Here is a 15,179-nt window from a genome sequence, read left to right on the forward strand (position 1 = left end):
TTCCTATCCTGTGCTCTTTTTGGTAGGTATTGCTATCTCTTGGGCCAGGCAATAATCATTTTTGACCTTTACTTCTCCAGGCTATTGTGAAGTAGTTTTGGGCTTTGTTAGCTTTCTTATAGGTTTTGCTAAATTGTGTCCATAAAGTAGGCTGAATTCCTCAGGGAAGTTTGATAGCTATATTACTGCATTATTACTTTAAAATGTGTTGGTTACTTTTTTTTTTGTCCAGCTCTATTCTGAACTTGTAAAATACATTATCCAATATGAAAGATGTGCATCTGGTGAACAATAATTTAGGGGAAGAAAATTCTTGATGATTACTTCTGTCAACCCTTAAAACATGCTGAGCTTCATTAGTAAATTGACTACCTTCAGATCTTTTCCTGAGAACAGATCGCATAATCGGCCTTTGTGTTGATTTCTCATCTCATTCTTTAGAGACAGAACAAATTAGAATAATTGGCTGGTACAGGAAAAGCACAAAGAACTTTCCTATATTTTTGTGATGCACTTTTAATAGAGGTTGGAAATGAGATCAGAGGCATGAATGTGAAACTTGAAGGGCAATGGGGAAGAATATTGTTTCTTCAAAAATATTCTTTCAATGTTAACCCAGAAAAAAGGAATGGCAGAAATTTGAAGCCAAGGAGAATATAAAAGAAATAATGATTTTTGTGTTAATGATGTGAGTGTGGAATTAGAGTGGGGAGCAATCCTTTTCCACAAGGACTCGGAACAAATGAAACTGTAAATACTCCCTGCTTCTGGAAAAAAACCTTTGTAGTACTAATCATCAGAGAGTAGAGGCAATGCATCCTGGCATAGGTGTTCAGAGCAAAGGGAGGGAAGGAGAACAAAGGCGAGAGGATATTTTTAGAGCTGTCATTTTGAAATTTACCTGCTTCTGCTTCAGTGCTGCACTGCCACTGTATTGGTCCAGTAGACATCTCTCAAATTGGGAGCAGCCATATTTTAAAATAATAGGATTAGAGCAAGTGACTTTAATCAAGGTCTCCTTAGTTCAAGTACATGGAGGAGAGTGTGGCAAAAGAATGAGATCACAAGGTATTGTTCTGTAGGCAAGTTTTTCCTAACCTCACTAATGAGGAGAAATTGACCACGAGATCATGTTCCTTGAAGGAAAGCAAAAATATTGAAAGCAAAATGACAGAGTACAAGGCCTGTTTAGAATATCACTTGTATTATTCACCTGCTGATGATAACTGTAGCACTGACTAGTATTTAGGAGTCTTGAACATTTACAATGAAGACACTTTCCTGGGTATTATGTTGTAGGAGGGTTAGAAATGAATATTTCTGGTTCAGCATCATACTCTTAGATCCCAGCCTATACCTTATTGATATATAATTCAAATAAATATGTGTTGATTGGCTTAATTAGTTGATAGGTATGTGTGATTCGTATTCTATTCATTAGCACTGTGCTATATTAATTCACTTTCTATTACTCTAACAAAATGCTTGAGGCTGAGTAACCTATAAAAGTTTATTTAGATCAAAGTCTTGGAGGCTGAAAGTAAAGTGTAAAAAATGCAATGATGGCTCTGGTGAAGTCCCCTGGCTGCATCACCTCCTGGTGGATGGTATTACAATGGTGGGAGTAAGTGTGACAGGGAGAGATCACAGCACCAGGCAAGAAGCCAAGTAATAGGTAAGGACTGTTTTACAGTGAATCACATTCAAAAGAATTAACTCAGAATCCATGAGAAGCACCTTAATATTCTCCAGAGGTAACACCCACAATGACCCAGCCAACTCCTAACCAGATTCCACCTCTTAAAGGTCTCACCACCTCTCAAATTGCCATACTGGGGGCCAAACTTCCAACACAGGAACCCTTGGGGACACACCACATCCAAATGACAGCATATGCTCTCCAGTGAAGTTTTAGTGTCAGACTATGGAATTTATACATGAAGCATTTAGCATTATCCCCTATCTTGCTGATATGATTCTGTATCACAGGAATTTATAATGACATATCAAACAAAGCCTTCCTGGAATTTCTTAGTCTCCTTCTCCAACGAAAAAGAATTTGCATATTTGTTATTTATGAGCTAGCCAGCACTTTGGTAGTTTTACCAGTGTTCCTTCCAGGCATCATTGGAATGACTTCTGGATTTGGGAGCCAAAATATTCCTCTGTAATTTCTTCTTAGATTTAAAGTGGTCTGTTGAAAATAAAGCAACTTCAGCCACAATGTGGTATATAATACAGTACTATTTTTTTTGTGTGATATTCAAGTTAATTTCGTATTCTCTTTAAGGAAGCAATGAAGTAGTTGGTAGGAGAGATAATGGCTCCCAAAGGTGAAAAGTATTATTTTGTTATAATTTCAAGCTACCAAGGATGGAAAAGACTCAGGATATTACAAGTCTGTTATATATAGTGGATGTATTGTGGTTTGCTTATGTAATTTTATAGGAATACTTTTCTAAAGAAGATTTTTACTTTTTGAGTTTTGGTAGATAACTCTTTTGTAACTATGGAATACAAGAATATACTTTGTGTTAGAGTCATTATCTTCGGATAGAGATAACTCAAGAGTAGTTCTTGTCACTTTAGTACTGCCATGGTGACAGTCTGTGTTTGTTTATTAATATATGGTGCAACCTCTGAAGACAAGAAAAGGAATATTCAGAAATTATAATGAGCAACAGAATATTATAAGATTTATTATTAACATATTTGCTATATAATCATAAAACTAATAAATGGTCATTATAGAAAATTTGAAAAATCCCTAGATACATAGTGGAAAAAATTAATAATATAAAGTTGTCCACGAATATTAAGGCTTTACTATTTTCTAGGACTTCAAACTGTTTCTTGAGACCCAATTCAGGATATGTTATTTTAATAAAGTTTTCATTATGTGGACCCAATCTCACATCCACATATATTATACTGTATAATAAACAGAATGGCATGAATATTTCTGATGTTTAGACAATAAATGGAATAAGAAAAAGGAAAAGTCATCAAGCAAAAAAAAAAAGAGTAGCATATTATTGTATAAAATAATTGGAGTATCATATTATTGTATAAAATAATAGTGGGAACTCTAATTCAAGAAAAAAGTATGAACTTACAGCTTCCTTGAAGCCAAGTATTTCTCTCCACAAAAGGCCACCATCCTTTGCTGCACTTATTTATTATCTGCCAGGGAGAAAGTATTGTGTTTAGCACTGGATATGCTAAAAGGAGGGTGCTTTCCATAATGATTGCCATAAATGACTTTTAAGTAGTAGCCTCTGAATTATTATCATGAACTGGTACATTTTTCACCTATGCTATGCCTTAGATAATAATTAGACCTACAAATTGTTAGATAGCTCCAATATGCAATTGATCTTAAGCAATCAAAATATAATGACCTAGAGGTAACATTGAAGAGTAGGAAGGTGTTGATTCTTTTGTTGATTCCTCTAGGGTGAAGTGGGAGGAGAAGAGACCTACAACTGAGTTAATGAGAAAAGGCAGGTTTATGTTAAGACAAAGAGGCATGAAAAAATGATTGTAATAGTATTAAAAAGATAATCAAGAATCATGTCCACAGTATGATTTGTGTTGCATTCTGCTGAAAGTAATGGCTTTTCTATTAGAAATAACCATGAAAGCTAGGTGCAGGGCACACACCTATAATCCTAGCAACTCAAAAGGCTGAGGCAGGAGGATCACAAAATCAAAGCCAGCCTCAAAAATTTAGCAAGACCCTAAACTATTTAGTGAGACCCTGTCTCAAAATAATAAAAGAAAAGGGTAGCATTGTGGCTCAGTGCTTAAGTTCTTAATCTCTGGTACAAAAATAAATTAATTAATAAATTTAAGAAGAAGACTATCACTTAATAGGGAAGAGAGGTGGGAGGGAAAAAGAGGGAGAAGGGGAGTTGCACGGAAGATGGAAGGAGAACCTCATTGTTACACGGAATACATATATGATGTTGCAATGAGAAAAAGAAAAAAAAAGTGTGTCACATTAGATTGTATAGAGAGAAAGTATGGGAGAGGAGGGGAGGAGTAGGGAGGATAGGAAGGGCAGCAGAATAGAATAGACAATATGATTGATGTATGTACATTCCATGTATGTATTATATGTCAAATTACATTCTACTGTCATGTATGACTAAAAAATAAAAATTAAAAAAAAGAAATAACAAAAATAAATTTCGAGTTGTAGGATCATAGAATGAATATATTGATTATGATAATCCTGCACTACAGATAAGTTGATGATTCTCTTCTAAGATTCTTTGTAGAAACTGTCATGTCAATGACAGTTTGAAATACATACTGACCCCCAGAATGAACAAATGAACTTATCATTCTGTCATTCAACTAACATTTTATGATCACTTTCTATTGCCAGCTACTGTTGTTCTAGGCACTGGGGTTTAAGCAACAAGAAAAAAAATAACAAAAAAGATCTTGGCACTCATGGAGATTGCATCCTATTGAGTCTGACACTATGTTGTTGTCTAAAAGTGACTTATATATGTGATAATCATGTTATGGCATCTCAGTGGTGCAAATGCAAAGGGTGATTTTTTAAAAAATGTATGTGTTTCACATCTGTCATTACTCCCTAAGGGAAGGGAAAACCACATATAACGAAAATGTCAAATTTCAAATATCCATTTTAAAAATAATTTTTCCAACTTTTCATGAAGACAATAGTTTAACTGTTAAGAGTTTTGATCTTCCAAAAAGCAGGCTTTGCAATTACAGCCAAAATATAGTGCATAAACACTAGCTTTGGAAAGAATACATGATGATTGAAGACCTGGTTTTCTTTCCCTAAACTTGACTTGATCTCAAGATGATGAAATGTGGACAAGTTTTCCTTAAGGAAGAACTCTGGCACCTTAAAATAATATAGATAATTATAGATATATTTTATTTTATAAAGAATCATTATAGTAGAAAGAACCATTTCTCCTGGGAGTGTTCCTAGGGAGATCATTCCCAGGTGAAATCATATTCCCTGGGAGAAAACAGTATATTTTGTTTGAGGTTAATGAGAGGCTTTTATTTCTTTATAATTTGTTTTTAATAAGTCTTATTGTGGTATCATTTATATGCAAAAATAATATATTTTTAGCCAATAGTTCATTGACTTTTAACCAATGTATAAAAATCTGTGAAGCCACTACTATTATAAAGCTAGAGCACAATTCCAAAACGCTAGAAAGTTTCTTCCTAGATCTATAAAAAATCCCATTTCCCATACTAGACAACAACTGATCTATTTTGCCTATTCTAGAACTTATTCTAGAATAATATAACAGGTGCTTTTCTGTATTTGACTTCATTTATTTAGCATATGTTTTTTTGAGATTCATTTATATTGAGATACTTTAAACCAGGACTTTAACCTGAATGACTGAATATGTCTGAAATCTGAATCTCTGAAATTACCAGTGTCTGCTCTTGGCTCAAGAACATTTCAAACTTTCCTAAGAAGCACAGGCTGGCATATAATATAATGGCATTGAAGTTTTTGGGTTGTTTTGTGGTGCTGGAGGTTGAATCCAGGGTTTCATGCACTCTAGGCCAGTACTTAATCACTGAGCTTCATCCTCAACCAGGTGAAATGGTTTTAGATTCGGTGGACAAGGTATTGATAATCAAGGAGGATACTTCTTTCTACAAAAACCTTGATATTGTGAAAATTTTAAAATCAGTTTATCTAGTACCATTTGGTCTTCATTTATTGGAAACACTTCTGGAAAATGCAGAAAAGTCACACTCTGAAAGAAGCAGCAAACTTACCTGAGGGCTAATTATTTTGTTAAAGTTGAATCATAGGACCTTTAAATACCAGGGATCACACCAGGTACCTTTTAAAAATAGTGCTCTCTTCATCTGTTTTGTGCTGCTACCACAAAATACTGGAGATTAGGTCCTTCCTTTATAAAGAACAGAAATTTATTTCTCACAGATTTAGAGGCTGGAAATTCAAGATGAAGTGGTTGCCTCCTGAGGGGTGGAACATTAGCTAGAAGTTAGGCCAAAGGTAAGCCTCTTTTCTAAAGATTTGAATCCCATCAACAGATTAGCCCTCATGGCTAATTACTTGTTTTCTTTCAAAAAATTTCTTTTAATTATATATGACAGTAGAGTATATTTTGACATATTTATACAAACATGGACTACATCTTATTCTATTAGAATCCCAGTCTTCTTGTTGTACATGATGTGGAGATTCACTGTGGTATATTTATATATGTACATAGGAAAGTTAATTCAGATTCATTCCACAGTCTTTCCTATTCCTATTTATTGCCCTTTGTCTAATCCACCAAACTTCTATTCTTCCCTTCTCCCCTTGTTGTGTGAGCATCCACATATCAGAAAACATTTGACCTTTGTTTTTTTTGGGGGGGGGATTGGCTTATTTCATGTAGTATAACAAACTCCTGATCCATCCATTTACTGGCAAATATCATAAAGTCATTCTTTTTATGGCAGAGTAATATTCCATTGTGTACACACATCATATTTTCTTTATCCATCTATTGAGGGGCACTTAGGTTGGTTTCATAGCTTAGCTATTGTGAATTGAGCTGCTATAAATGTAAATGTGGCTGCATCACTGTAGTATGCTGATTTTTAAGTCCTTTGGGTACATATCAATAAGGGATAACTGGGCCAAATTGTGGTCTAGTTCAAGTTTTCTAAATAATTTCCATACTGCTTTTAAGAGTGGTTGCAACAATTTGTAGTCCCAACAGCAATGTACGAGTATGCCCTTTCCCCCACATTCTCACCAATATTTATTGTTAATTGTATTCTTCATTGTTGGTTCTCACTGGAGTAAGATGAAATCTCAGTGTAGTTTAATTTGCATTTCTCTAGTTTCTAGAGCTTTTGAACATTTTCATATATTTTGGACCATTAATATTTCTTAGGTGAAATATCTGTTCAGCTCCTTCACCTTTTAAAGGCCCCACCTTTTATGACCATCAAATTGTCAATACCTGAGTTTTGAAAGGGACACCTGCAAACTATAGTAGTCTCTTATTGGATAACAATGGGCAGGTATATGTGGTGAAATAAAAAGGCAATCTTAATTTAGTTTACTATTTTCATTGAAGTCTCAAATCATATACTAATAGTTAAAAATAAACTATTTGTCCATTTTTTAACTTAAATTATAGCAAATTATATATTTATGCATACAAATAAATTATATATTTGTATATATGAACATGTAAAATATTAGGTGCCTTTTTATATAAATATTGAGATAGTCCATATCTAACGATTTTTTTCTCCTTCCTTTTTCCTTTCCTCTCTTTATCTTTCTCTCTCCCTCTGTAATTCTCTTTATTTCAATCTATTTTAACCCACCATACTTTGTCCTACTTTGTTGAGGTGAAAATTCATTATGGGAAGATTACAACTAGTATACATGGTCTGTGGAAAATTGCATCTTCAGAATGCATGCTACCTAGCTTCTCTATTGGGAAGACGTCTGAATTTGCACATGGTAACCCTTCCTTAGAATTTTGGATAAACACCATAGAAACTGAGTCATAATATCTTGACAGGCAGGCAGAATTCATAGCAATTGTCCTAAAAGAGCTTACTTGCCAAAGACACATATAAATTCATTTAATTTTTGCTTCATTGGCAGCCACTCTAACAGAGTCTATTTTGTTTTATGTCATGCTCATTGCCTGCTGTTTACCACAGTATACCTTGCTAATGGTGTGGTTTCTATGGCTTGTTAATTTCATGGCCAAATAATATTGTAATTTATTGCATATTTTAGTGTGGAAGACTGAGACTCTATAAATTCTTGTGCACTTTACACCCTGTGGAATGTTAAACAGAGATCAGGCACAGTAGTAAATTTATTTCAAATGCACTTGATAGCAAAACATTAATTAGGACTGATTGGCAATATTTCTTCTCTCAGCAACAGTGATTGTTTGTCAAGATTAAACGACTGAGTGTGGAGTTACTGAACATAGGACTCAGTTCATTGGGATCACTTAGAAAAAGAAAGGAAGACTTAAGATGGCTATCTGTGGCTTATTCAAATATTGACTAGTCAGCTACATTTTGGCTAATTTAATGCATAAGAATCAGCCTTCCATTAACTTTTTTCCCTTCCCCCGTGATTACTGAGAGTAGGTCTTTAGACTCTTAAAATGTGGTAGGCCATCTTCTATTTGTGCAAATCTAACTCTGAAAGTACTATTTACTTGTCTAACATATCTTTAGAGTAGGGTTTTAATTCTCTAAAATGAAAGCAAACAAACAAAATACAATACTTCAAGAAATCACTACATTTTAGGGCTAGAGAAGGAAGAAGACTTTAAAATTAAGTACAAATCTATCATTTTATAGCTAAAACAACTGAAGCCTAAAGTAGAAAGATGCTCCTAATATAAACTTTCAGACACAATTTCAATCTCTGATTAACATTTTTCTTTTTTTCTTTTCTTTTCCTTTTTTTTTTTTTTTGGTGCTGGGGTTTGAACACAGGGCCTTATGCATGCCAGGGAAGCACTCTACTTCTGAGCTATACCTCCAGTCCCTCAAAGTCTTTGATAAGGAAAGAGGTGTTTAAAAATAAGTTTAATACATCCATGCACTAAATACAACAAGAATTATTTATTAGAGATATGATTTTATACCATGTATTTTTATTTTTTGGTTTACAAAAAGAAAAAAGAAGGGGTTGCTTTTGATTTCTGTTTTGTTTCCTAGGGTTTGTGACCTAGGATTTAAATGATTTAAAAAATGTGTCTCATATCTTAATCTTCGAGCTGAATCAGCAATGGATATTGTGATGTTCATGAAGGCTGTGATATAAATATAGTTCCTAACTTCAAAGAACATATAACTTATTGGGAAACACAGACACTTTGAGTAATCATGGCAGCTGCATTTGTTTACTAAGTGAAATAGTGAAATGGATAAAGTGCTATGAAAACTTTGAACAGCCACATCAGGTTCTAAAATAGATATGTGGTTTTTAAAGATTATTTTTTAAGAGCTAACTTGCAACATTTTCCCAGATACATGTAGAAAATAACATAGTATAAAGAAAGGAATGATTTTACTTTAAGCAGTTTAACATTTTGACATTCTGAGCATTCTCATAATGAAATTAAACCTAAAAGAAGTTTTCTCTTCATGATCTCTTGAAATGGCCCTTATTTATCCACAGTATTTTCCATAATCACAAGGTGATGTTGAGGGCAAGAAACTCCAACATTATTAAAGTTTCATAAAGGAAAAGAAATTTAAGAATATAATGTTTTGCTTAGGATGTACTCAATGATAAAGTGCACAAGGTCATGGGTTTGAGCCACAGCACTGCAAAGACAAAAAGAAAAACAAACAACAAACAAAAAATACCCCTAATTTCCTGTTTGTCAAAAGGCAAAAAAAACCCAAAACATTTGTATCAATGAATGATAGAGCTGTGGAGTGGACAGTGTCCTTAAAATCAGAATACTTTAAATGTGATAGACCTTAGAGTCATGCAGCTATTTATATTTAACTGAATTTAAAAATAAAATTTACAAATTCAGTATTTTAGTCACATAAATGTTCATGTCAAGTGTTCATTACTTACATGTGACTAATGGATACCATAATGGACAATACAGATACAGAAATTTCCATTTATTACAGAAAGTCCTATTGGACAGTATTATAAATATACTTAGATATTTACAAAGATGGAAACTTTCCAGGCATAATGTAACCCAGGGGTGTTTAACCACTGAGCTACATCCCAAGCCCTTTTTATTTTTTATTTTGAGACAGGGTCTCACTAAGTTGCTTAGGGCCCTCCTAAATTGCTGAGGCTTGTCTTGAACTTGCAATACTCCTTCCTCAGCTTCCCAAATCACTGGGATTATAGGCATGCACCATATGGCCAGCCCAAGGACATAATGTAACTTTCTAAAAATCACACAGTTATATTTTTCTAGAAACACAGAATGACCCAAAGAAGTAGTAGCAAAGGAATAAGAGAAACCCAATAGCTTCTGGAACTGCCCGAATAGTGTTTTACAATGCACACTTGATTGTCAACAGTATTGAAGCTCCTTATGTTTGTTGGCAAGGTTTACCTGCCTTAATTTGGATATTTAACATTTTATGCAATCAATTTAGTGGCAGAAAACATTTTAACCAACTGCTGCCAGATCCACATTTTTAGCCACTGTTGTGCTTCCAAATTATGTTAATCAGATTCATGTACAGGGCACCACTCTACAATGTGATCACTCCCTAGAGACAAGAAATCTTGTGGAGGTTATGGGTATATTTAAAAAGGTTGATTTTTAAATGCATCATGCAGACTGGCCTTATTTTAAAAGGGACTCCTGCCATCACGTAATCAAAATGTGAAATCTTTTCTCACCTTGCAAAAGTCAAAGACAGTCCCTGCATTTTCATTATTTTGTTGAAATCCAAATATTATTTTTCCATTCTCTAACTTGTTTTCATCACAGTGTGATCAACCATTGCCAGTAAAGGAAAGGTTAGATTTATCAATCCTAGTTTGCTACAGGCCCTCTAAATAATTGAACCCTCAGGAGAAACAATCCTCATGTCTTCTTTTTCTATTGTTTCAATATCTTCATAAAAAGTCATTTCAATATGTTTGGTCCTGTAGCAGAGATTCTAACGTGTGCTTATCTTCCTCATGTGTTCAGAAAGCCTGTGAATCATGGATAAAGATGAGTAGAAAGAGAGAATTATAATGGAGAGCGACTTATTGCTAAGGAAATTAAGTTTCTTGAGTTGAGGCCAGAATAGTCATAATCAAATGAGAAATAATTTGCATTACTGAGTAGATGAATACCACACAGCTGTGGGATCAACTTTCCTTCTAGCAATAGCCTTCTTTAATTCTCCTCTCCCTAAAGCCACAGAAAAGGGCCAAGAAGTTTAAGAGGGGTATATTATGAAAGAAATGTCAGCTGGAGGGGTCTAGTGTAGAGCAGGAAGATTGTGGAAATGGAAACAGGCATGTGGAAGGCAGACTTTGCATCTGGGTCCTCAAGGAACCCAAGTTCTGGGAGCACAAAATATGAGTCAAGGAATGCTTACAGAACCCCTTCCAGCCCGAGATGGAATGGGTAAGATGAGGCACAGAGTAGAACAGAGTCATTGAAGATATCATAATAATCACAATGAAATTTAACTCCTGAAAGGCCATCTTATAACTTCTAGCAGCTGGTTTCCTTCCTGTCTTGCTGGTTCCTAGTGAGCAACTCACAGCTTCAAGGCCTCCTCAGCAAGATGGGGCTCTGTTTGGAAATGTTCTGCCTCCCCTTTGTTCTATAGTAATCTAGGCAAGAAATTTGACCTTGTAAAGATATCTCATGAACCTAACAAACTTAGGAACACAGGGCTTTTATTTAAGATTTGGAATTTTAGGATAGGCTTGGACTTTGCCCTGCAGCAGAATGCACTGGCACAAATATTTCCTTCTCCCTCCCTTCTGCCCTTCTTCCTCCATTTCTGGGTCTCTGAGTTTTAAATTTCACCCCTGATGTATTATCCACAGGGACTCTAAGTTCTTCTTCTTTTTCCTGTCCTGGTCACAAGAACTTACTATGAATTATGAAGATGCTTACCTTCTATATCAAGCAATTGTTATTTTTCCTCAGCAACATAAGTTATCCTTCAGAGGAATTATGGTGTCAGTTTTTAAATGTACTTTGGTTTCTCTATCCTTTTATACCTTGAAGGCTCTTAATTGATGGCTATTCCTGGCCTTGATATTCCCTGTGGTCTTGTGGAAGCCACTCTGTCCTTGCCCCTTGAAGTTCTTAGGCTGTCCTGCCCTAACTCCACAAAGAAGAGTAAGTAGTCACTACTAGTTGATGCTCTTATTAGACAGCATTTCACCTAACAAAATAACTGTCTCTTGAACATAGTAATTACTGACTGATAACCATTTTAATAGACTAGGCAGGAGGCTACTTCTTTGTTCTACCAGAACCCATTTGGTATAATCAACAAAACACTTGTCCCTGACAATGACCAAGTAGGTGATAATCAGTGATTAAGTGACAGGGTTCCTCCCTTCATGGCATATGTTTGAAAGTGGCCCCAGTTTTGCTAGTTATTTCATTGAGCTTAGTGAAACAGTTTTGTTACTTTTTAATTCTTTCCTTTGTCACTAAAATACAGATATATCACCAGGCCCCTGGACCAGGTGTGGTCTGAATATAGCTTTATTCAGAATCACTACTCATGGATGATTGAACAAATATCAAGATGTCTGTATTTCCCCTCTTCATTTATATTGGTAACGCTCTAAAAAGATATCTTGATTTCTGATTATGATGGTCTGACAAATACCATTCTTCTACAACCAAACAACAACAACCACAACTTGATTTGTCATCTTGTTTAGAAAAAGTGCCTCTGCAGAAATGGCAGTCATCAATAATACACACAATAATAAATGCTGGAGAGGATGAGGAGAAAAAGAACAATTTTATATTGTTGGTTGGATTTTAACCATTATGGAAATCAGTATGGAGGTTTCTCAAAAGACTAGTCAAGGAACCACCATATGACTCAACTATGCCCCTTTTCAGTATTTATCCTAAAGAATTAGCCATCTTACTACAGTGATACATGCATACCCATGTTTATAGCAGCACAATTCACAATAGCAAAACTATGAAATCAGTCTAGGTGTCCATTCACTGATGAATAGATAAAGAAAATATGGTGTATATATACACAATGGAGTCTTATTCAGACGTGAATAAAAATGAAATTATGTCATTTGCAGGGAAGTTGATACAACTTGAGACTACTAAGTCTAGCAAAATAACCAAACTCAGAAGGTCAATGGTCATGATTTCTCTCATAAAGCTAAAGAGAAAAAAGGAAAAGAAAGGAGTTGGAAGAGGAATCTCATGAAAATCAAAGGGAGATGAGAGAGGAAAGGGACCAGGAAGTGGGAAGGAGCGGGTTGGGGGGAGTGCTGGAGAATGATATTGGCCAAATTATATTGTTATAATGTGAGCATTTATGAATATATAACAATAAATTCCACCATGTGCAACTATAATAAAAATATGGAAACAAAAAACAAACAAAAAGAAACAGTATCTCCACAGATGTGATTAAATTAAGGATTTGGGATGAGAGGGAAGCCTGGGTTATGTAGTCGTCCCTCAATACAATCAGTAACATCTTTAAAAGAAATGCTAGCATCTATATAAAAGAAAGACAGAGGGGATTTGACATCCATAGAACAGAAAGAGGAAATGTGGCCACAGAAGGAAAGATTGGAATGATTCAGCCTGAAACCAACAAGGAATGGTGGCATTTGTTAGAAACTGTAAGAACTAAGGAATTGATTCTCCCCTAGAGCATCCAGAAGAAGCATGGCCCTGCCCACACTTGGATTTCAGTCTAGTGATACTGATTTCAGATTTCTAAAACTGTGAGAGAATAAATATTTTATTTTTGTAACTTTGTAGCTTTGCAGTATTTGTTATATAAATTATAGAAAGCAAAAATACTATTTTAGTTATCTCTTGCTGTATAATAAACTACCCTAAAATTTAGTGGCTTAAAATAATTTATTATCTCTTTCAGTTCTGTGAGTGATTGGGTCTCCCATGAAATCAGATGCCTATTGGTTGTCTGAAGACTCAATGTGACTAAATGTCCAAGTTGTGTCACATCGCACACAGTTGATGCTGGCTGTCTTGTGGAAATTCATCTAGGGATGTGGATTGGGGGTGGGGAGTGTCTTTACATGACTTTCCCATTTGGTGTAGGCATCTCAAAATACTGGGGATGAGTTTTGAGAGAGAAGATTTTAACAGCAAGTATTTTGAGAAAACAAGGTATAAACTTTGAGGCTCCTTATGGCCTGGTATAAGAATTTCCACAGTGTTACTTTGGCTACCTTCTATTGGTTAAGCAAGTCCTTAATCCTAACCCATCTTTAAAGGGTAGGTAGCAAATAGACCTCATCACTTCACCTGAGGAGCAACATGTGCTTATAGGGAGAGGCTGCATTAATGGTAGTCTTCTTTGTAAATTACCACTATTAACTGTGTTTTATACTCTTCTCTGTGGACAGGACAAGTATTCATTTCCCAGTTACTTTTCTCATTTATTATTATATTTTGACAATTTCACAACCTCACACACACCATGATTGCCATACTACTTAAGGATGTTTGGTTTATCTTCAGTTTCTATTATGAATAGTTACTTATGAAAAATCTTGTACATAAATATTACTGACTATATATACACACTCTCATAACACTATGATAAAAGTAAAATCTGAGTAAAAAGATACTGTAATGAAGATAAAGACTCCTCTATCAAGATAAAACTTCAGATCTCCTTTTCAAAGGTCATCAGAAGCACCTGTGCTTCCTTTTAGTTTTTGGAACCTTATATGCTCACTTACCTAGAAACAAGGTTGCAGTGTTATTTTTAATGATTTTACTGCATTGTTTGAATGTTCCATCATTTATTTAATAGAGGTTGAATTTTTATGAAATAAAACCCTTTCCAGGTCTCCAAACTTTCCTATGCATACATTTCTACCCTTGTCAGCACTCAAAGAATTTTTTTTATTGGTTGTTCAAAATATTACAAAACTCTTGACATATCATATTTCATACATTAGATTCAAGTGGGTTATGAACTCCCATTTTTACCCCAAATACAGATTGCAGAATCACATTGGTTACACATCCACATTTTTACATAATGCCATTTTAGTAACTGTTGTATTCTACTACCTTTCCTATCCTCTACTATCCCCCCTCCCCTCCCCTCCCATCTTCTCTCTCTACCCCATCTACTGTAATACATTTCTTTCCTTGTTTTTTTTTCCCATTCCCCTCATAACCTCTTATATGTAATTTTGTATAACAATGAGGGTCTCCTTCAATTTCCATGCAATTTCCCTTTTCTCTACCTTTCCCTCCCACCTCATGTCTCTGTTTAATGTTAATCTTTTCCTCCTGCTCTTCCTCCCTGCTCTGTTCTTAGTTGCTCTCATTATATCAAAGAAGACATTTGGCATTTGTTTTTTAGGGATTGGCTAGCTTCACTTAGCATAATCTGCTCTAGTGCCATCCATTTCCCTGCAAATTCCATGATTTTGTCATTTTTTAGTGCTGCAT

The sequence above is a fragment of the Marmota marmota genome, unplaced genomic scaffold (assembly GCF_001458135.2).
Source record: "Marmota marmota marmota unplaced genomic scaffold, marMar, whole genome shotgun sequence".
Lineage (NCBI taxonomy): Eukaryota > Metazoa > Chordata > Mammalia > Rodentia > Sciuridae > Marmota > Marmota marmota.